This window comes from Pempheris klunzingeri, chromosome 17 (assembly GCF_042242105.1).
Source record: "Pempheris klunzingeri isolate RE-2024b chromosome 17, fPemKlu1.hap1, whole genome shotgun sequence".
Lineage (NCBI taxonomy): Eukaryota > Metazoa > Chordata > Actinopteri > Acropomatiformes > Pempheridae > Pempheris > Pempheris klunzingeri.
This window is the reverse complement of record NC_092028.1, coordinates 3951534-3972873: the sequence shown is the minus strand read 5'-3', so window position 1 is coordinate 3972873 and position 21340 is coordinate 3951534. Positions and strand designations below refer to the sequence as shown.

At 41.4% G+C, this 21340-nt stretch overlaps 1 protein-coding gene across 1 annotated transcript in view; it reads right to left on the bottom strand.

Moving 5' to 3' along the window:
• The window catches only part of cacng2a (calcium channel, voltage-dependent, gamma subunit 2a), a 61662-nt gene that overhangs the window by 22335 nt on the left and 17987 nt on the right, over positions 1 to 21340 (bottom strand). The gene's annotated exons all lie outside the window — the stretch shown is intronic.

Below are 21340 nucleotides of genomic sequence, written 5' to 3'. Positions count from 1 at the left end.
AGACATTAGAGAGAGTGTCACCTGGAAAAAGAGAGCCATCAAAGCGTCCTCGATCTGCTCACCCACCTGCGTACAGTACTTGTGTCAGGGCTACCTGCGGGCTGGCAATCGCCACCGTCTGTTCAGAGACTCAGCTCAGGAATGATGTATTTAGATGAGGGAAATGTTTGTTTTGACTGACTCAGAACTCAGAATTCTGACTCACAGAGTTTCCAGAAAATCATAAAAGAAAATGAGAATCAATGTGCTTTTTGTTTCATGCGTTAATGTGTGGAAGGTTAGAGACTCCTCACACAGATCTAAGTCGCATGCTTCATGTATGTCATGATTGATGTGCCCAAAAGCCCTATTCACACAGGACTAGTAATTTGCAGTAATTGTGGAGGTCGTCTATGATCTCAATTCTGTGCTAATCTGGCATGTCCGTAATTTGTAGAGTAAAAATTCCACTGCAAACGAAATCAAATACCATATTTCACCAAACACAGGTTAGGTGATGATATTATTCCCATGCAAACAGCGCTTAAGTCTGTTTTCATTGCACTTGATACACCAACTTTTCCAACTCGTGCAGGTTCTTTTTTAAATTTACAGTTTTTCCATTCAGGTTTTTCATGTGTAAATTGTTGGATGGAAACATTCCTAATGAGTTTCAATGCAGTAGAAAAAAAAATGTTTAGAAGTGTGGGAACCTGCACAAAAAACCCACTAATACTTGGTCGACTTGATCCAATGTACCAACTTGTGTATGAGTGTGTGTGTGTGTGTGTCAGCTCTGGCCCATAATCAGAAAACACTTATTGATTTTCATCAACAGGTTCTGTTGGCAATTAGAACAAAAGAGAGGGAGAGATAAAAACGAAGAAAAGCAGGGAAAGAGAGACAATGCAATGGGCAGGAGGAGGAGGGATAAATAAAGGAAGGGCAAGGAAAAGAGAGGTTTTGAAGGACAGAGAGGGAAGATGGAGTGGGAGGTGGAATACATCAAGTTTGAGTGTCACAGTTTAAGCCTCAGTAATTGCTGAGCCATGAAAAAGCCCTCCAGAATTTAACGGACCTGCACAGTTTTCAACTCGATGCTCTGATATACGACATGAAGCTCCTCTTTCAGTGACAGACTGGGGATTAGAATTGGGCTCGCTCCAATCAGCTGGAAGGTGATCTCTGTTAACTAGCGCGGTATCATAAAGCTCAAAGCACGTAATCCTCAGAAGCTTTGGTGGAGATGCTCGGCAGCTAGCTGTAGTGCGCCAGCTTTCAGATGTAAGCTGGTGCATACTGTAGGTGTAACTCCTCCGCCTCCTGCAACTACTCCCCCAGGCTGCTGCTGGAAATAACAATATGTTCCTCTTCAACTTTGCCTGCTTAAAAAAGCTTTAAATAAGTTGCATTTCCAGGAGAGGAGAAGTGAGGGGAAGGGAGAACGCACTTGTGCCGCCTCTGAGAGCATATTTCACTGAAAGATGACTTGTGTTTACATACAACTACATTGCACGCTCCCAGTGGAGCTGTCTGAGCAAACTAGCAGCAGCAGCAATCCACAGAGCACCATGTGTGTGTCTTAACAACGTTATCAAGTGGGTGTAAGATTTGGTTTGCAGCTGGCCATCCCATCTACAGTTGTACGATTTGTAATAGCAGCTGTGGAGAGTGGCCTATTGGGGGAACCACTTCAATTAGCGTGCTAAAAGATTTATGTGACACTTAACCGCTCCAAACGGTCCTTTTCTTGTAAGACATGTAAACTCAGCAGGCTGGTAAATGTTTTATAATGGCATTTTCATTTCTGAGACATCCCCACGTGAGTGTGAACGCAGGGCCGAGGCGTTGAAAGAGCTGTTAAGAGCTATGGCAGGGGGATCACTGTTGAATGTTGACGTGTTACCAGAGGCTCAGGTGTGGGTCAAAACACTTATCAGTCAGAGACAAACACCTGTATTCACTGAGGAACACTTGCACATTCAGCACAGTGCACTGGACTACTGAAATGCTCCGTGTTTAAAGTCACATGGAAACTGTGCCTTGCTTTGGCAGCTTCACTTTTACCTGATTTAAACTGGCTGGAGGGACAGGAGAGGGACATTTAAAAGTGCTTCAAAGCTCCCAAATGTTTTGTTAACTCCTAAAGTACAGCCAGGAGACTGCAGGATTTTAGGGCTTGACACCAGATTAAAGAATGTACAGCCATGTACAGATGTCTTTTCTCAAAGCAGTGCTAACATGCTGATGTTAAGCAGGTATGATCTTAATTATGTTTACCATCATAGTTTGGCATGTTATCATGGTAGCATTTGGTAATCAGTACTTAACACAAAGTGCAACTTAGGCTGATGTAACAACGGGACTTTGACCTGATGATGGCGCTAGCTGAAAAGTCAGGGGATCACCAGCATTCACCACATCCTCCATGAATGTCTGAACGAAATTAGATAATGCTTACAGTGCAAAAAGTCACTAGTAATCATCCTCTGAGGACCATGAATGCAAAATTTCAATCTCTCCACTTTCCAAAGTGGAGGACCGACAAAATTGCTGTCCTTAAAAACATTATCCATAGTACCGTGTTGTAATCTGTGTCATTTTAAAAACGGATCAAAAAGTGCACTGATTAGAAATGTTTGCCTTTTGGTGCATTTGAGTATCCTCGATAGTAATCCACTGAGAGTAAAATTCAGCTCAGCAGGAAGGAGACGCTGTCAGGTTTTGATATTAAAACAAAAGAAGCCAAAGGTGTTGTTCATTTTTGACATTTAATTCTTTAAAGACAAACCTCATGACGTGAAGCATTAACTAACAAGGTGAAAAAATGTTTTCCTGACTTTAAGGGCAGTGAGTCAAACTTATTTGTGTAGCCTTTAATCACTGTTACAGTCTCAAAGGGCTTCAGATAATTTAACACAATAGATGGAAAATGAAACCCTCTGAACTTTAAACCCTCATCGAGAACAAAGTGTCAGATTGTGTTGAAATCCAGATGGGAACTGTAAATCACGTGGGAATAATTTGCAGAGATGAAATTGAGAGGGAACAGGTTATCAGAGATCTCCTGCTGGGACTGAGCCGTCACCAAAGCCCCTCGGACCCTTGTGCTGGGGTCAGGTGATGTGTATGTCTTTGAGCATGAAAAGGGGGAGGGCGGGCACATTTGTCCAGACTTACTCCATCAACCCAGTCACCGTTGGCCACTGTGCCCTCCTATGGTGGAATGAGCTATGGGCTAACCCCACGCCCCCTGCATCCCCCTCCTGTCCTCTGCAGCCATAAAGCACTTCATTACCACAAAGCCTGGAGAGACAGAGAGGCACTCAAGAGTGGAGTGCAGTGGAGAGAAGGGGGTTGTTGTGGCAAAGAGAGAGGGGGGTGGGTGGATGGAGATTTATGATCACCCACCACAGCGAAGCTCTGGTTCTGCTCCTAAGGGACTTCGGGTTTATCCGGTCAGCACCAAGCCCATTTTCAGGCCCTGTCGGCGCAAACACATAACTACGAGGAGAAACTATTCCTAGGCCGGTGACGTTGCTGTGTTGTTCTTTATTCATGTTTTTAAAAAGAAGCTTTCCCCGGGCTGATGTTCACATGTAGGTGCAGGGTTTTGGATCAGCTCCAGCTAAGGCAGAGTTCTGCTTAATGTGGAAGTGTTCCAAGTTTTAGATGTTGACTGGTTAAAAGAGCTCTATGATGCAGCTGAGAAGGTTTTTCTAATGCTTTCGATACCACCAGCACAGCCCCTGGCTCCTGGTTATTAGACAGGAACAGGAAACCCTCACTTTCTCTCTTGCCATCTTTCTGTCGTATCTTCTCTGATGATGATGATGTGCAGCTGATGAAAGGAAACTTCCGCTGACAACGACTTAATGAATAAAAATAGGTTTATTGCAAAAAGGTCAGTTGTCTAACAGGCACCATGGAAGCCTAAGAAGACGTTCAGCCAATTGTAGGAACAGACAGCATAACCCCTAGCCAAATCTACTGCCTTTGTCCTCGTCTCCTCCTGAGCTCATTCTGTGGTCACATTATATACTCTTCTTGACCACCTAGCTCAGCATCTGGTGTCTTTGTTAAAATGCAAAGGAATGTAACATAAACATCTGCTTTTCTCTGTGTCCAGATAAGGAGGCAAAGGTCAGGTCACTCCTGCCTAGGTCATGCTTTCCCAGGTCTGATTCCTTTAGATAAACAGACACAGATCCCAAACTGACACAATCGTAAACAACACTCCTTTGATGCACCCACCAGATACTACATTTCCAAGCGGGCCTGCTGTGGACTTTCTGCGTTTTAAAGCAACTAAAATCTATTTTCCCTCCCTGACTCTCATTATCTCATTCACAGGTTTAAAAGTTCTTAAACTTTTCTCTTTATATCAGTCAGTAGAATTCCAGACAGAGGTGTTTATAGGCATGTTTCTCTCTCTATGTATCTCAGTAACATCTGTTTCTGCTGCAATGCCACAGAAAGTGCATAGAAAACAATGGAATAATGTTTCAAATGTAAATAATCTATTTTGATCAAACACTCTCAGGTCAATCAGCATCAAAAGTAATGTGGTTAAAGCAGAAACATTGGTGTATCAGTCTGCATTGATCTCATAATACTGTTTGAAGACCTTCTCCTTCAAGTCATTAAACCCCTGCAGCCATCTGAAGGCAGCAGGGAAAATGTGTTGATAAATCTGCAGCTTGCAAGTTGAGAAGTCACACGTCAGAACGTGGTGCAGCAGAAGAGAAGATCCGGTGCTGTGGGTTCACCTCATGCTGCTCGGCACCATCCACACAACATGATTTCCTGAAGAAGCATCTCTTCATTTGTTGAGACGTTGCTTACATGCCCCCATCACCCCTCCAAGAAAATGTTCGAGCAATGAATTTTGCAGCCTCATGAAGCATGATGATGGCCCAACGCCACCTATGACTTAATCTGCATGTTGCTGCCCCACACCCATGACTCCAAAATCTCGGTACCCATTTGATAAACGTGAAAACACAACAAGGTAGGTACGACAGAGAGACTGATGCATATAATACTCTAGCCTAATTTCCTTGTTTAAATGTATCGATTTGTAGGGCCGTCTCTCTCTGAGGTCATTGATAATGTCAAAGCTTGTCCTACTGGACGCTTGGACTTGTCCTGTCCAGCCCAAGAGAGGTCCAGTCCCCATGAATCGCCTTAGTTCTTTAGCAATTTCTAGGGATTTGCACATTTACTAAACAGAATAGACAAACTCAAACTCAGTACCTTTACATTCTACAGAATTCTCTTGTGAAACACTGGAATAAGATAAGACTAGAAAGGTTGTCCTCATGGCTAAATACAGTATTGCAAAAAGCAATCATTGTTGGTTGAAGATGTTACAGCTACATTTTAACACCGTCCTGTCCATGACATTTTTCATCCCACCTTTGCTTGAGTCTGTTCAGAATAACTTTAAACACTTTTGCCTTCTGATGTGGTCAAATAACATGTCAGACAAACTAGTGTATAACCCCACCTTTGTGATTACATGCTATAAGGAGAACTGTGAATGCTCACGTTGGGCTGCTTGTGTTTTTCTGGAGGTTGTTGACTGTGAGGTTAGCATCATGCAAGTTGAAGAAAGGCTCTTTCCCACCTGCTTCCCAGTTTCCTACTGTCATTCTCTAAGAGACTGAAGAAATGCATGTGAATGCAGCAATGGTCTCCTATTCAATAAAGAGACAAGGCAAACCTGTCTTTAACAATGTAAGCACGGTTACTGTGGGAAATATAATTAAAGCACCATACTGTCTGATCACGTACAATAAGTTAACATGTCAGTCCACAAATCTGTTGACCTTTTGCCATGCTATCCAAAAGATACTGAAGTTAATATGACTCTACGTTATATAAATAATTAGAAATTAACAAAGACTGGACCAGAATTTATGGGGAATAGATTCAAATTTCAATTTTTCACAAGACAAAAATTCAAAGACAAGCAGATTTTACCGACAAATAATTTAAAATAATTAGAAGCACTGAGTTGACATAACCATTATGCTGCTTCTCCAAATTGTTTTAAATGTGCTGCTACTGTCACATGGAGCTCCTCACGCTGCCATGATCTGTGTCAGATCTGCACACCCTATCATACCCAGGGTGAATGAATAAAAGTCCTTTCTCTCCACTTTGTTTTCGCATTGGCTACCATCACGTTGTACATATCTGCAGGAACTGGATGAATTCTTCCTGGATGCCCGTGGAGAGAGACATCCTGGTCGGGCCTGCCCACACATGAAACCCTCAAACAGTGATCAAACACAATCACAGCTGCGACAGCACTGCAGACAGAGACAAAGGTTTGATGAGACACAAACACGGAGGAGGTGCGTGATGGGATGGGGAGGCTGGAGTGAGGCGGGGGGTTGCAGAGGGTCAGGAGGACTCTTGACTGAGTAGGAGGTGGTGTTTAAAAGAGAAGGAGTTAAAGAGAGAGAGAGATTCAAGCCCACTTCTGATTCGTCAGTGGGCGGCATTCTGAAAAACTTTCAGGCAGCCACAGAGTGCGTCAGCATCCAGAGGCCCCCTCCTCCCCTCCTTCACATCCTCCCTCCTCCCTACAGCAGCCGTTGCCATGTGGACATTGAAACCGTTCGCTTCGGTTGCCATGGATATAGCTATCTGGGCCCCTACTAGGGGAGGATGACATGAACAGAGACCGTGAGGTGTCTTTAACCCCTGGACACACAGCGGCTTCAGTGACACAGCATGCAGCATTAGTCAGCTGCTGTTACAGTACCAGCACGGCAGCCTGCAAGCTAGTGTTAGCTCCACACAGCATTCTGCAAACGCAGTCAGGTATGCCCGCGTCCTTTTGGGGTCAAACACATAAGTGGGATTTTAGCACCAAACAGCCAATGGAAAGAGATATATTGCATACAAGGGTCATTTAACCGCACAAATGAACACAAATGGTCTCCTCTGGTCTGGTTTTACGGCAATGCAGCACTCTCAAGTGCACGCGTGTATAGGTATGTGCATACAAATCCCCTGTGGATGAAAAGGTAATGGGTTCACACATGTTACACACTGACATCTTCTCCTAATGAACAGCCACCCCAGCAGCAATGACAAGAGCCCTAATCGCCTTATTCATCTTCATAATCACACCTTATTCATCCTTATAATCACTATATTCATCTTGGTAATGACCCCGCTAAGGCAGGGAGGCCCATACGCACCATCTCTCCCTCTCCCATCATACGCTCATACACACACAACACAGATGTAGCAGGGCATCTTGGGCTGTGAAGACATGCTTTTTTCATGTCAGCAGTGTTGTGTGAAGACTTAAAGACACAGTGGAATGACTGTTAGCTCAAGTAATGTGACGCACTTCAAAAGGAGAAACGGCATATGTGGATAGGGCATAATTTCAGGCATCTGATCAAATTGTTCGGGTGATTTAAAAATGGACACGGCTTAGGGAGCCTGTCTGGAGATCCACAGCGATGCAGAGCTCTATGAAGGCCTGTTTGCTACCACTCACACCTCCTTAGCCCATGTTAAGACAAACTGATGAGAAATGCTTTGTATCAAGGCTGATTTTTAGTTATTAGCATGGTCACAAATGTCAGTGTGATTATGAATGTGATTTTCTTACTTCTCGATCACTTTGGGTGTCTGTACAATGACAGAAGTTAGATGGTTTCTCCAAATCAAACTGATTGGACATAATTTATGTATGCACCCCAGAGTGAAGCATGAGTCATCAAAAATACTTCAGCGTTTTAAAGGAAGAGAAAGGGAGAAGGATTTAGATGTGAAAATAATGAAAAAGGCTTTTAAAACCATGTGCCATGACTGTAGAAGAATTAAAGCATGGTTACAGCATCTGAGAACTTGTCTTCAACTCTTATTTTGTAGTATTTTTCTTTCATATAATCTCTTATAATAGAAATCTTTGGCAGAAATCATGTGTCCCTGTTGGATCTCATCACTCATATTAAGAAGCTGATTGAGAGAAGACCTTTTCAGGGCCTTTAACTGTTTTTATTTCACTGTTTTCGCTTCAAGAAAACCAGGGAGCAAGATGAATAACATTATCAGCTTTGCAAATAAAGATGCATCTTGCAGGCTGTGGAGAAGTTGGCAGGTATGTAGCACAGCAGCTGTAGCTGTAGGTGATGTGGGAGGCAGACTAATGGAGGCAGCAAGGTGCCATCAGGTTTCTGCTCGTTGGAGGATGACTGACAGATGTTTGACAGTCATTTGGCCTCCCACGGCTCGACACTGAGCGTTTTTCAAACAAAGACGGTCCTCTCTGCCCTGAACGCTGGGATGTCCGCAGTTTTTGACATGAAATGCACCACATCTGCGTCTGTCTGTGCGCTGAGAGCTGCTGCACTGTGTTTATTCCTGAGATAATGTGTTGATGGAAACGAAATAGGAAGGGAGGAGGAGATCGCCTGTGATCCACTACCAAAGGAGCAGCATACCTGCAGGGAGGCCCGACCCTCTCCGTCATTCGCTTCACCCCACTGCTGTCTTGACTCCTCTCTTCAAATCACTCTGTATTTATAGTTTTCATACTGGAACACCTCTTGCTTTCCAAGTTCTAGGGGTTCTCAGGGGGAAAAAATTAAATCGTTGATTTGCAACATGGTAATTAATACAGGACATGTGATCAGCAATGCAAGGATGTTTCAATATGCAAGTAATACTCTGATTCACAATATCCGACCTGTGTTATTTATTAAGGAACTGTTCTCCCAGGAAGAACGACAGGAGTCGTGGTCCACATAGGGAAGGGGTCAGAGTGGGTGAATGGATGAATAGACGTATGGGACTTCAACACAGGAGTAGTACAGTATACAGGAGGAATAAGAGTGAAGCTTGGTTAACTAACTCTGTGTCTACGGAAGGCCCAACAGCTCAAATAGATGGAATTTTCACAACGTTCAAAATACGTTAACAAAATGTTAACCACACGCAAACGACATTCTTAACGCGTACACTACACTTTATGTGAGCATGGTGAATGTGTTGTTAACGTATTGTCAACGTGTTGAAAGTTGAGTGATTTGGTTATTGGGCCTTCCGTTTGTGTCATCACACTTCAGGGCTGAAAACCGCATTCAGTAGTTTCATTTTCCTTTTTCCAACAACAAAGTTCCTACTCTGCTACTTATTCTTTCAAACAGCTCAGTTAGACACCGGTTGACAGGATCTCTCAGCATTTTGATGTAACAAATGTTTGCCACAACTTTTCCTGCGGACACACACCATTAAAAACTGTAGCTGTTTCATGCAATGTGTTGCTAGGTTACTTTTGCACCTAAATCCAGGTAGCAAGCTAAGTTAGCTTCATTTAGCATTCTTGGCAAAAAGGGGATATGTATGAGGTGACACATTCCAAAAGTCTGCACAAAGTCTAATTCAGCAAACACACAGGCCCTGTTGGTTTACTACGATTGTTTCTTACACATCTTTTAGAAATTTTTACCTGCCGGTGAACCTTTCACTCACTGAGGGCGCCCCGGCCACACATGGATGCAAGTGCATTCTTCATTCACAGGTTGCCAACATGGATCCATGGTCCCAGTTGTGGATCAAACAAATGTGATGATCCTTAGCGTGCTATCATAGACTGCCAGTAGCTAACATGACATTATCAACAAGCACCCTACTACATGAGTACATAGAACATATTAATACATAAGGTTGAATCGGAGGGGATGTGAGTTTGGGGGTCCCTGGTGGCTGCGGGGCCCTAAACAGCAGCTTACAATGTAGGCTATGGTGTTTAAATATAAATCAGTTGGCTTATGTAAAGGAGGCTCTGGCAGGTGCCTCCCCGATCCTTGCACACAGACCAGAGTTGGTGGCTCTGCTGCTCAGAGAAGAGCAGGCCGGCTCTGGCTGACTGGAGGTCAGCCGCTTCATGCAAAAATCCTCGGAGCTGAGGGCTGTAGACAGCGGCAGACTGAGTCTCTGCAGATGCAACCGTCCTCCAGCTTGGAGAAGAGGAGGCTGCAGGTCACCTGCTTCACGAAGGAGTGCCAAGAACCAAGCGCTGTAGACGGCAGCAGACTCAGAGCTGTCTAGCTCTCTCCTTCGTGAACTGCACTTCATGCAACGCATGAATATGGTCACGTTTGTCCTACAATCTGGAGCAGATACTTTTCAATTGACTATTCAACTTTTCAAAATGTTCTGGTTTGTAAAACACAGTAGAACCTAAATGGTCAAAACCTCAAACCAAGACGTTGTGGGCTCAAGTTCAGGTTACAGGCTGTTAAAAGAACTATATATGTGTGTGTGTGTGTGTGTGTGTGTGTGTGTGTGTGTGTGTGTGTGTAGATTTATGCTGTTTTTTAGCACCAGTTCACTGTCTCTTCTACCCTTTTTTGCCTTTGATTGTTTACAACAAACCTCCTCTCTGCTTCTCTGCAAGGTGTCAGTATATCATAAACAAAGACAAGACAAGCAGCTTCACCCTCAGCTCAGGAGATGTCTGAATGAGTGGGAGGGATCTCTCCTGCCTGTGGTCCATCTGAGTGTCTCAGTCGAGACGTGTGGACACACTGGGACATGCCAGGTCACAGAGTGGAGCAGGAACTGCAATGAAGGGTAGGATGAGATTTCACAGATCCAGGAACAGGGAACCAGTGAGTCACCGGTGTCACAGCGGAGTGCGTCACAGCCTTCTGGTCAGACGAGAGCGAGAGCTGTCCAGTTCTCAGAAGAGTCCCTCGGCAGCACCCACAGAGACAGGCATTCCCAGAACACAGGCCAAGTAAACACCTCGCGCTAATAACGGCATTTGCAAAAGCAACACCTCACCTACGCCAATCACAATCATGTAATCAAGTCCGCGGGGGGAAACTGGTTTGCATCTATTTGTGATCCTGTGCTCTGAGACTTTGGAAACAAGAACAACCTCATTTAAGAACAGCTGTTTGACGTGCTCAGAATCATGGACACATTAGTGGTAGATTGAACTAAAGGGTGGAACTCACCAGTAAAAAAATGACCTAGTTTAGTGTTTATTTTGTAGAACAACACTCCGTGCAGACTTTCAATTGTATATTCTACCACCACATCAATATTAATTTATCATAGCACCGGGCCAGGCGTCAACCAGTCAAGGGTTTTTAAACACCATGGACGACGAGAGGTTCGTCTTGGATGTGAAAAAACACTTTCACTTTAATCCTGCTGTCTGTAGTAGTGAATACATACAAGAAACACTTTTAAACCAGACAAAATAAGAAACGTAGCCTGAATCACAGGAAAACGACCAAGTCAACTAAATCTGAGCAAGTCAACTTATCAGCCAGGCAAAATGTTTCAGAAACATTTCTCCTGATGGGATTTGAAGCCACATGGAGAATGGAACAAAACCAGGCTGCAGCCAGAACGTGACAAAGATGTGCCCAGGGGGACTTTGGGGTAAGAAATGAGTAAGAAAACTGGCAGACTCAGAAAATCAACTAGAGGCTTTAAATAAATGTGGTAGAAATCCACAAATATATTTATTTCAGAGTAATTTCAGTTTTCCTCAAAAACATATTAGGCTCGATTAACAAATGTATTTTTATCAACAGGAGATTATCTGTAGCCAATCAGATGGCTCCTTCTGTTACAGGGTGGAGACAGGTGAAGATTCAAGGGTATCAGTCAATGTGATCATGTAGCATTACTTATTGAGGTACATTTAAATACAACAATACATATCTGTGTGTATTGAAATGTGAAGAGAGTAATTTATATACAACTGACTCCCTAAGTAAGGAGTCAGAAATGACAGCTTGCTCAATAGCTGAACTTCTAAGATGCTGTTTTGTGAACAACAGCACTGACCCATAGTATTCAGTGCTGCTTCCTCTCTGACAAACCTGGTGTAAAAAACATGAAAATTCAGCGTCAGAATGAAAATCAGGATGCTACGACAGAGTTTGAACTAGTGCACACTGACTCATCCATGGGCTGATGTCAACCAAAATTACAAATTATAATGGGACCACAGAGAGATGTTGATTAAAACAGCTCTGCTTAATAGCTTGGTCTGTTGTCCCACTACTGTCCACTTTACATCTCGCATTACATTTTCATGTGGCATGACAACATCGAAACACACAGAAGTGGAGGTGCGTTTGTTTCACCTGCCTCAGCTGTTTCCAAATCAAAGTAGAATGACAGAACAATTCTGATTACCTCTGTTGAGCTGCTCCTAACTTATTTCCCACCTTTAACAGTTTTAAGGTGGTTCTGTGTTTTATTGTGCAGGATGGGTCTAATGATATTGGTTTCAGTCTTTGACAGTATATGACAGCAGAGGCACATCAGCAGATTGTGTCATCTTTCTGCGCTGCTCTTATTTTTTTGAAAATGCTGTGAAACAACAAACAAGTTGGGCCGTAGTGCTGACACTTCTGTACATCCAAAAACCTCAAAAGAGGAGGGAGAGGAGAAGGAGCAGAGGGTCACCAATTTGGACTGATGACTAAAACATTTTCTTTCATCTTGACAGCATAGAGGGACCATTAAGGGCCAGAGAGAGACCAGGAGAGAGCACAGCTACAGATAGCAGCTGGGAAAAATGTTGGCTACGGTGAGGGCGAAAGCAAGCTGAAGTACTGCTTTGTTAAGTGTCTATTTGACTGAGCTGGAGCTGTGAGACTGAGCTAAACTAACCACCAGGTGTGCTCTCCATGCCACTGTAGGACCTAAAGCGTCCGCTCTGCAGGACTGAGCTGAGCCCTGCCTGCAGCACAGCGCCGCACCCTGACAAACCTCCACCTAATCCCTCAGACCTGAATTAAAGCACTGGCATGAATGTAAAAGCTTAAAAGAGTCGTCAGCAACATGCTTACGGCCGAGGAGACACAATGTACAAAGGGAACACATACCAACTAATGATCCTCACAAATCTATATTTTCTCAAGTAAATAGGTGATGTGCAGGAGGTAGTTTAATGCTAAACATTTTACATTATACAGTTTATATTTATTGACTTGAATAATTTCTTTGTTTGATTAAATAGCGGACAGTGGAGAGATAACATGAAATCAAAGGAGAGAGAATTTTCTACATTTATCAGTGCGAAGCGCAAGTTAAATATTCAAATTGCCTCTTTTCAACCAAATTTGAATTAAAATATATTCCAATCACAAAGGACTAAGACATTGAGAAAATATCCACATTTGAAAACATTTTTGCTTAAAAGTGATTTAAACTTTACCAAAATTGTCAAAATAGTTTTACATTTTTTTTCCTGAGAGATCAATTTTCAACTCGTTGAATAATAGTTTCAGCTGTACAGACAACAAAGGTCTCCGGCCACAACCTTAAACCCCACAGACAGATTTCTAATTTTTGATTAGCTGATCGATAGATACACACCTCAACTTTCACTCTGAAGCTACATTTGCATGTTTTTAGCAATTATGTCAACCAGCTCACACAAGTCAGTTCATGTTCAACCATCTAAAGTATGTCTGAGTTGTGTATTCTGATGCTCAAACTACTTTAAACATTTCAGCCTCATCACCAACAAATTAGATGTAGAGATGTGTTTGTTTTGCTGTGCGGTGGAACAGTGAGACTACATAACCACACTGACTACAGGAGATAAATAAATAAATAAATAAATGTTATATGCATCCTAGGTGCAGGATGCAGCATGCAAGGAAAAACTCTGGCAGGGTTGTTGTGAGTGTGTTTCAGGTCCAGGCCTACATCTGAACAAACCCTTCATTCTGCTCACAAACAACACAGCAATCAATATCTTTCACTGTCTATTTCTAACTCCAGCTTCCTCCCTTTCATCACTTTAAGTTGGCTGAAGCTAATCAGATAGCTTTCAGCTTCTTGTCAAACTTGGTGTTGCATAGAAACAGGGGTGATGTAATGCTCCTTGTGTGTGTGTGTGTGTGTGTGTGTGTGTGTATGTGTTAGCAGCAAAGCTCACAGCTGTGCTTTGCATCTGAGTAGGAGAACAAAGCGTCCTTTAAACTTTCTCACCTCAGGTTTATATCCACAGCCTGGAAAACATCACACTCAATTCAGTTCACTTTAATAAACTGGCAGCAGCACCGAGGTAGTGGATTGTGGTGATGATGAAGTTGTAGTTGAAGCTCATTCGCTGTGATGAAACCTTAAATGATTTGACCCCACAGCCGGCCTCTGCCTATGATTTACATTGCACGCCTTTAAAGTGAGCTCACGGTATCAGCGCAAAATCTGCACAGTGAGCACAGCGGGACAGCGGCTGGCAGTCATAAATTCCCTCTTAAAACAGCTGCACATTGATCTTATGAACGTGCCGCACTCTTATTTAAATCAACCGGATTCCCAACCGCCATTAATAACAGTGGGAACACTTGAGGACAGATCTGAGAGGGAGGGGGAGGGGGGTTACTTTTACTGGCGACTATAAAAGATCACAAATCAAAAGGCAGTCGATGCAGCTGTTTCACTGGATTATAACGATTACTGTGTGAGCGGCGAGCCCCACACAGTGAGACAGAGAGAGCTGCAAGAACACAGCAGAAATCAGAGAGAGAGAGGGCGAGATCTAATGTGAGTTATTCATCTGTGATTGCTCCTATTATGGTCATGTCATTTACTGGTTTTTCCATTTTACTGCATGTCCTTGCTTTAACAATATTGTTTTACAACTTTTCAAACTGTCCTGAAGAGGTTAAAACAGACCTACTGATATAGATATATAGACTGTATATAGAGAGTTTTAAACAAGGCTGGTTGGCACAATGTAAAAAAACTATTCATTTGGATAGAAATGCCATCAAAATTTCCTGAAATCCAAAGTGTTGTCTTTTTTTTGCCCCAAAACCTATATCCTAAAAGATATTTGATATAAGACAAGCTATAAGATAAGAACATTTCCTAGCACATATGCTTGAAAAAACACTTCAAACTATTCTCAAACAAATTGAAAAAGTTGAAGATACATTTTCTGTAGTTCGTCTAATCATTCAATCAACTAATTGTGTCACATCTACAGTAAATTACTAAGAAATGGCAAATGCAGTGTCAGCGTTGGTTAGTAAATGTCAATAAATGTGTAAGAATAAGGATGTAAATTGAATAAACTGTGTTGTGTCCAATCATCAGTTTTCTCATACATCATTTACAAAAAACTAATTTATTTAGTGAAACATTTTTGTTTTCTTTTAGCAGCCTGATGGAAAAACCTGAAATAGTGTCTGACCTGGAGTATTTTTCTGCCTTTATACACCATTCACAATATTTTACAACAGTTTCAAATATTAAACAGAGCTTCAAGCTGTGGGCTTTCAGTTTAATATTTTAGTTTTTCCCTCCACCAACTAAATACTGTGTCTTGTTGCTGTAGAAATTCTTGGCTGGAAGTGAAAGTTGTGTAAATATAAAAATTTTCACATTTTGAGTTATGAGATCCAGATTTGTGCTAACTGAAAACCAATATTGGGTGAGCCACTCACAGAGAATTAGTGAAGATGTCAGTAACTCTACCCAGTACCCTGATGATTAACTGAAAAGTGTCCTTGAGCACAGCACCGAACCACCCACCTGTTCACCCAGAGTAAATGACTCTGAATAAGGTGTCAATTAATATGTAATGTAAATGTAAATAAGGACAGAAGAAGATACTGAAAGTCAAAGGGGGCAAAACACTCAAAGAGAGGAGAGCATGCTTGGTGATTTGGTCAAATAGTAGGACATATTAGTGACACATCAGTGCTGGATGAACTGGAAGAACTATTTTCTACTGTACTGTACAAAATGTATGATGTTTTAAGAATTGATTCTTTATTAAATGATTTGGCAAAACTTTTTCACATAGTTTGGCAGCCTGCATCACACCAGGGACGCATATTTATGTTTAAAAGACAGTAAGAACTGCTTCTTGCATAATATGGGACATAAACGCTTTAAATTGGTAAAAAAAAATATGACTAATCCTGTTATATTATCAGTTGCTATAATGGACCAATATTGTAATATTTAAGTTACAGCCTTTCATTAATGTTAGCAGATTGGTACAGCAGTTTTGTCTTGTTCTATGTATGAATGTATTATTCAGAACATGAATCATCCTATATGTTTTAAGAGTGTATGTGTGTGTGTAAACTGTCTGCCCTGTTTGTTAGTGCACGTTTTCATGTTGTGTAATCTGTTAACTGTGGGTCTACAGGCCTGTAGTGCAGGCTGACTCACTCTACTGTTTGCAGAGCATTGGGGGTTCTGATTGCCCTCCCAGAACTGTTAAATGCACTTCAGCGCTGCTCTCAGCAACACACACACACACACACTCTACCCAAATATGCTGTGTATTCAGCCACCCGCCTACCCTTCCTTTCACCAGCTCACATCACACTGGCATAAAAACTACCATATGCACTCAAGTTTTCTCTTTCGCTGCAAACTATTTATAAAGAAATTCTCCCCCTCTCCTTTGTTCCATGTGTTGTAGTGTTTTTACATGACCATACAGCGCTCACAGTAACATCACAGAAGCACTGCAGACCTGTACTGGAAACTCCTTGTTAAGGTTAGATCACAAACACTGCTTTTATTACACAACACTCATCATTATCATCATTATGTGTATGTGACAAATAAAGGTCTGGAATCTCTAATATGGTGAATATAATGCTACTAAATGAAGCTACAGGCAGTGGCGGAGTGTAACTGAGTACATTTACTCAAGCACTAACATGAGGTAGTTATATTTTCTTGTCCTGACACCTAATACTTCTACCTCTGTATAATTCATTAATTGGCAGCTTTAGTTACTTTAGCAATGAAGAGTTTTGCACAAAAACATATGAAAATATACAAATACAGCTGCAATGTGAGGATTGGCAGTTTTTCCTTTTAATCATTCATGTTTTTCTTGAACTGTTGGATTGGACTGTTGTTGTTTGGACAACACAAGCATTGTTAAGGTGGCACTTTGGGCTCTTGCTAAATCTTTTCTCTGTTGTCAGAATTTTTAGAAATCAAGCGATCGATCTGCAGAAAGTACTTTTACTACTAATAGAGTGCATTTTCCTGATATTACTTACATGCTTTTACTTAAGTAACATTTTCAATCCATGACTTTTTTTAACGTAATATTTGTGCTTTTACTTGAGTGAAGGATCTGAATACTTCCTCCAACACTGACTACAGGTTAGAGAACACAGTGCAGCACCGGCGGCAGGCAGAGGCAGAGCACTCATCCTTCTCCGGTTAGCAAAAATGTCACCAGCTCTTACTCTAGAAGGAATTTCTGGCACAAAGTCAACTACAGCACTAGGTCAAGAGATTTGACCTCTTCACGGGTTCTTACTCTAACATGATGGATGGGAGATAAATATTTAAGCAAGGGACTTGTCGTGAGTATCCTCATGCTTATATTGCTTTTGGCAGTTTGACTTTGGTGTATCCACACTTTGGGACATCTAAGATAAGCTGATGCTCCATGTTCAGGCAAGCTTTTTTTTCCTTTGCAGACGCCTGTAATCCAACTAGTTTATCAGATCTGAAATGGAGCCCCCAACCCTGCCTCATATATGATCAAATTAAAGTCAATACATCTTTAACTTTTGAGAAAAAAAGACATTTCTAAAACACACAATCACGCTTATATTTCTGGATGATTTAATACAGATATTTGCAGGTTTTATAGAACATATATGACCTGAAGTTAACAGCTATGAAAGCATGACCTTGCAGAAAATGCAACTGAATTGCTCTACACGTGAATTTCAGCGAAATCCCTGAACTGTAAACACACACAGCGGTGATACAGTGCAGAAGCATACTATAATAGTACTCAGGAGCATTCCCTCTAATACTCAGCCAGGCCTCAACAGAGTATCAGGTTATACCTACAGAGCATCCACAGCCAAGTCATTCCACCTGATACATCAGCACGCAACATTAAGATGGTTTGTGGCTGCTGTTGAAATTGTCCCTCTAGACGACATCAGAGTTGGATAACACAGCTCTCAAGTCATTTAAGGGAATAAAAATGTACATACAGCAGCGAAAAAGAGGTGACAAGAGCTGGAAATGTTCTGCAGCTCACCCAAGCATCAGTCCATCCATCCAGCCTGATTATTAGAGCCATAATCATATTCTCTGCGAGTTGGGGTGAGAGGTACTTTTTACAGTTGGCTTCATTTACAGTGATTATGATTCACTCTCATGTTCATATGTCAGTTTTTCTTTGCAGTGAAAACAGGATGTTTTGGATTCCATCTCTCACTAATAACACATGGACTGATAAGTCATCATCATCATCATCATCATCATCCAGAAAACGCTCAGTTACAGCACATCCTCGAGGAGAAGTCCAGTCACTCACTGCCAACTCCACCAGAGATAAATCGTATAACAGTGTGATCAACGGTCTTATGCAAGATTTTTAAAGATCAGGAATGAGCTTTCTGTCCTTTTATGGGCTCAGCGGTGGAAGATATACACACATCCGTTAGTCACAACAAGTTGAGTGTTTCACAGTGTTTCCTTACTCAGTCATATGATTGTGTACTGCTGTGTCAAAGATTTGAGCGGCTGCAGCTGCTGGTGGGTGAACATCACTTGACTGACTGACCTGAATTTGATTCTGTGAGAAAAACAACTTGGATTCTTCTATGAATTTGTTCCTGTTTCAGGGTTGAAATTGCGTCAGGAAGGCTTCATGTCACCTCTTCTGTCCGCATATTTGTCATTTGTTATTTGTAAATTGTGTAAATATTGGTATCTTTTGTTGTACTGTAGTTCATTACTTCAAATAATGTTCTTAGCCACACCTTTACCTTTAACTTTTGGCAGCTAAGTATATTTTGATGCTAGTACTCATGTAATATAAATACTTTTACTTAAGTAAAAGATCTGAATAGTTCTTCCACCACTGCTTTTGATAAATAAAATATGTACAGCTACTACCAGTCAATTCATTTTTTTAGTCATTCACCAGAAAATAAAAGTCACCAATATCCTGATTATCTGTTGATCAAGTCATTTTTCAAGCCAAAATGTCCCTATGTGATGGGAATGTTTCACAATTTTCTGACATTATGTAGCCCAAACAGTTAAGTGATAAAATATAGTCAGTTGTTGCATTGATGCATTATTTATTAAATGAAATTTAAGGATATTGCTGCTTACATTACATTACATTACTTTACTTTTGACACTTTCAGTACATTTGACTGCTAATATTTCTGTATTTTGACTTGGGTAAACCTCTTTCAACACTGTTTGAACAAAGAAACCAGAAATGAAGGACCTGTCAGCATGTGGTTATGGCTAGAAATCTTCATGCATATTGCCAAAATTGGTTATTTTTACACATCAGCTTCTGTATGGATTAAACAAGACATAAAATATTAATCAGTAAGCTTTATGGGTGCTGGTTAGCTGACTGTGTTACCTTTGGACAGAGCCAGGCTAGCTGTTTCCCCTTGTTTTCAGTCTTTATGCTAAGCTAAGCTCAGCCCGGCTCCAGTTTTATATGTACCTCACAGACGGGAGAGTGCTATTGATCTTCTCATCTTACTCTCGACAAGAAAGCAAATAATAATCTTGTGCTCTTCCCACAATTGGTCACATTCCAAAGGTTTTATTTATATGGTTGCATCATCTTTCAGTTACTCTTCTCCTCAGTCTGCTTTTATTACCCCGAGCTCATAAGGAAGCTTGTGCTTTCTTTGCTTTAGCCTGCTCCCTGATATCCCTCTCCTCCCAGCATATGATATTAATCTTAACACCCTCACTCTCCTTTATTTTGTACAATGCCCTCATCTCCCTTTCTGCCTTCTTTCTCCTCTGAAAAGTGTCTGGTAAAAGTTCACTCCCACAACCACTGTGCCTGTATGCACTGTGTGTGTGATACAGAGAGAGGCTTTTCCTCAGGCAAACTAAGTGCTTGTTGTTTGGAGTGGAGTGAGAACTGGCAGGCGACGAGCATGCATTCCCTTTTTTAACATGAACTTAAGGCCTAGTCGTGGAAATTTTCAGCCCACTTTTTGTACATTCAAGTCTTGTGAGGCATTACCACGGCAGCATTTAAAACTACTGCCAAGAGACCTATCTTCTCCTGTCCTCAGTGAAATGGCCAGAAGCATACAGGCAAGATCAAACCGTAACTCAAATAACCGAAGAATATCACTCATATATGAAATAAACTTGCTTTAACCCTTTAACCTTCTGCTCAACCATATGGTAGAGCACATTTTGACTCACTATATCTTATTGAAAACATGTTATATTTACGACATCTCAACCGTTTGGTAGAGGCCAATATTTCAAAAAATGTGGGGTCTGTTCATAAAAAAAACATTGATTTTTGTAATTAGTGCCCCAAGGAAATAAAATATATAAAGAATAAATTTTTTCATTGCTTTTTTCTTGGTGAGGACGTTAAAGGGTTAAGAAATATTTCAAAGGTTTATCCATTAGTTTTAGGTACTACTTTAATACTTTGTCATCATCGTCATCAACCTCTCTGCTCACTTGATAACTAGTTTTCATGCACTCTCAATCACAATTGCTGCAGCTGACCCAATATGTGGATTATTTTATAAAAATTTAAATCATAATTTATGTATATTTTTAAATCAGTTGAGCCGCTCCAGTCTTTCCATGCAGCCCTACAAGTCTACAAGTCCTACCCATGGTTGGAAATCACTGCAATCAACAGTGTTGGCTGCACTTTACATCATCAAAGAAACTAATCAGGGTCAACAAATTCTAAGAATTTCAACAAAGCAATTACCATGACCCTAAATTAGACACTAAACTTAATAGAATTCTGACCAAAACCAGTGATTTCAGTGTGCATGTGTGACATGCATCTGATACATTCAGCTCTGCCTGAAGCACTTCATACGTTTCTGTCAAATAATGATTTAAATTGAGGTCTCACTCAATTTAAATAATTCTATCAGCATCCTCTTGTTCCTGAAAATGGCAGACCTCAGCAAGACTTGAGCAGTTTAGTAGATAAGCTTATTGAGGAGAGATAACAAAGTCTTAGCACAAAGACAAACGAACTGAGAGGCATAAAAGCCAAACTCAGAGCAGCAATTTTCAGTAAAGGTGAAGTGAGGTGAATGCAGTTATGTTGGGGTTATGTTGAATATAATGGCAGCAGTTTGAGCAGCTGAGGGGAAATAAGCCTGCAAGAGTGACTAATGCTGGTTTACTGTAAACACAATATCTCATGCCCACATTACAAATCTTGTGCCGTCTCGTATGCTATTGGATGTCTCTCAAGTGGAAACATTACTCAGTTTACAAATTCACATGATTCCTAGGGCTTTGGACAGGCTGATCAATATTTGTGATCGTGAACCGAGCCAAAGACTCTGATGTCATCAAA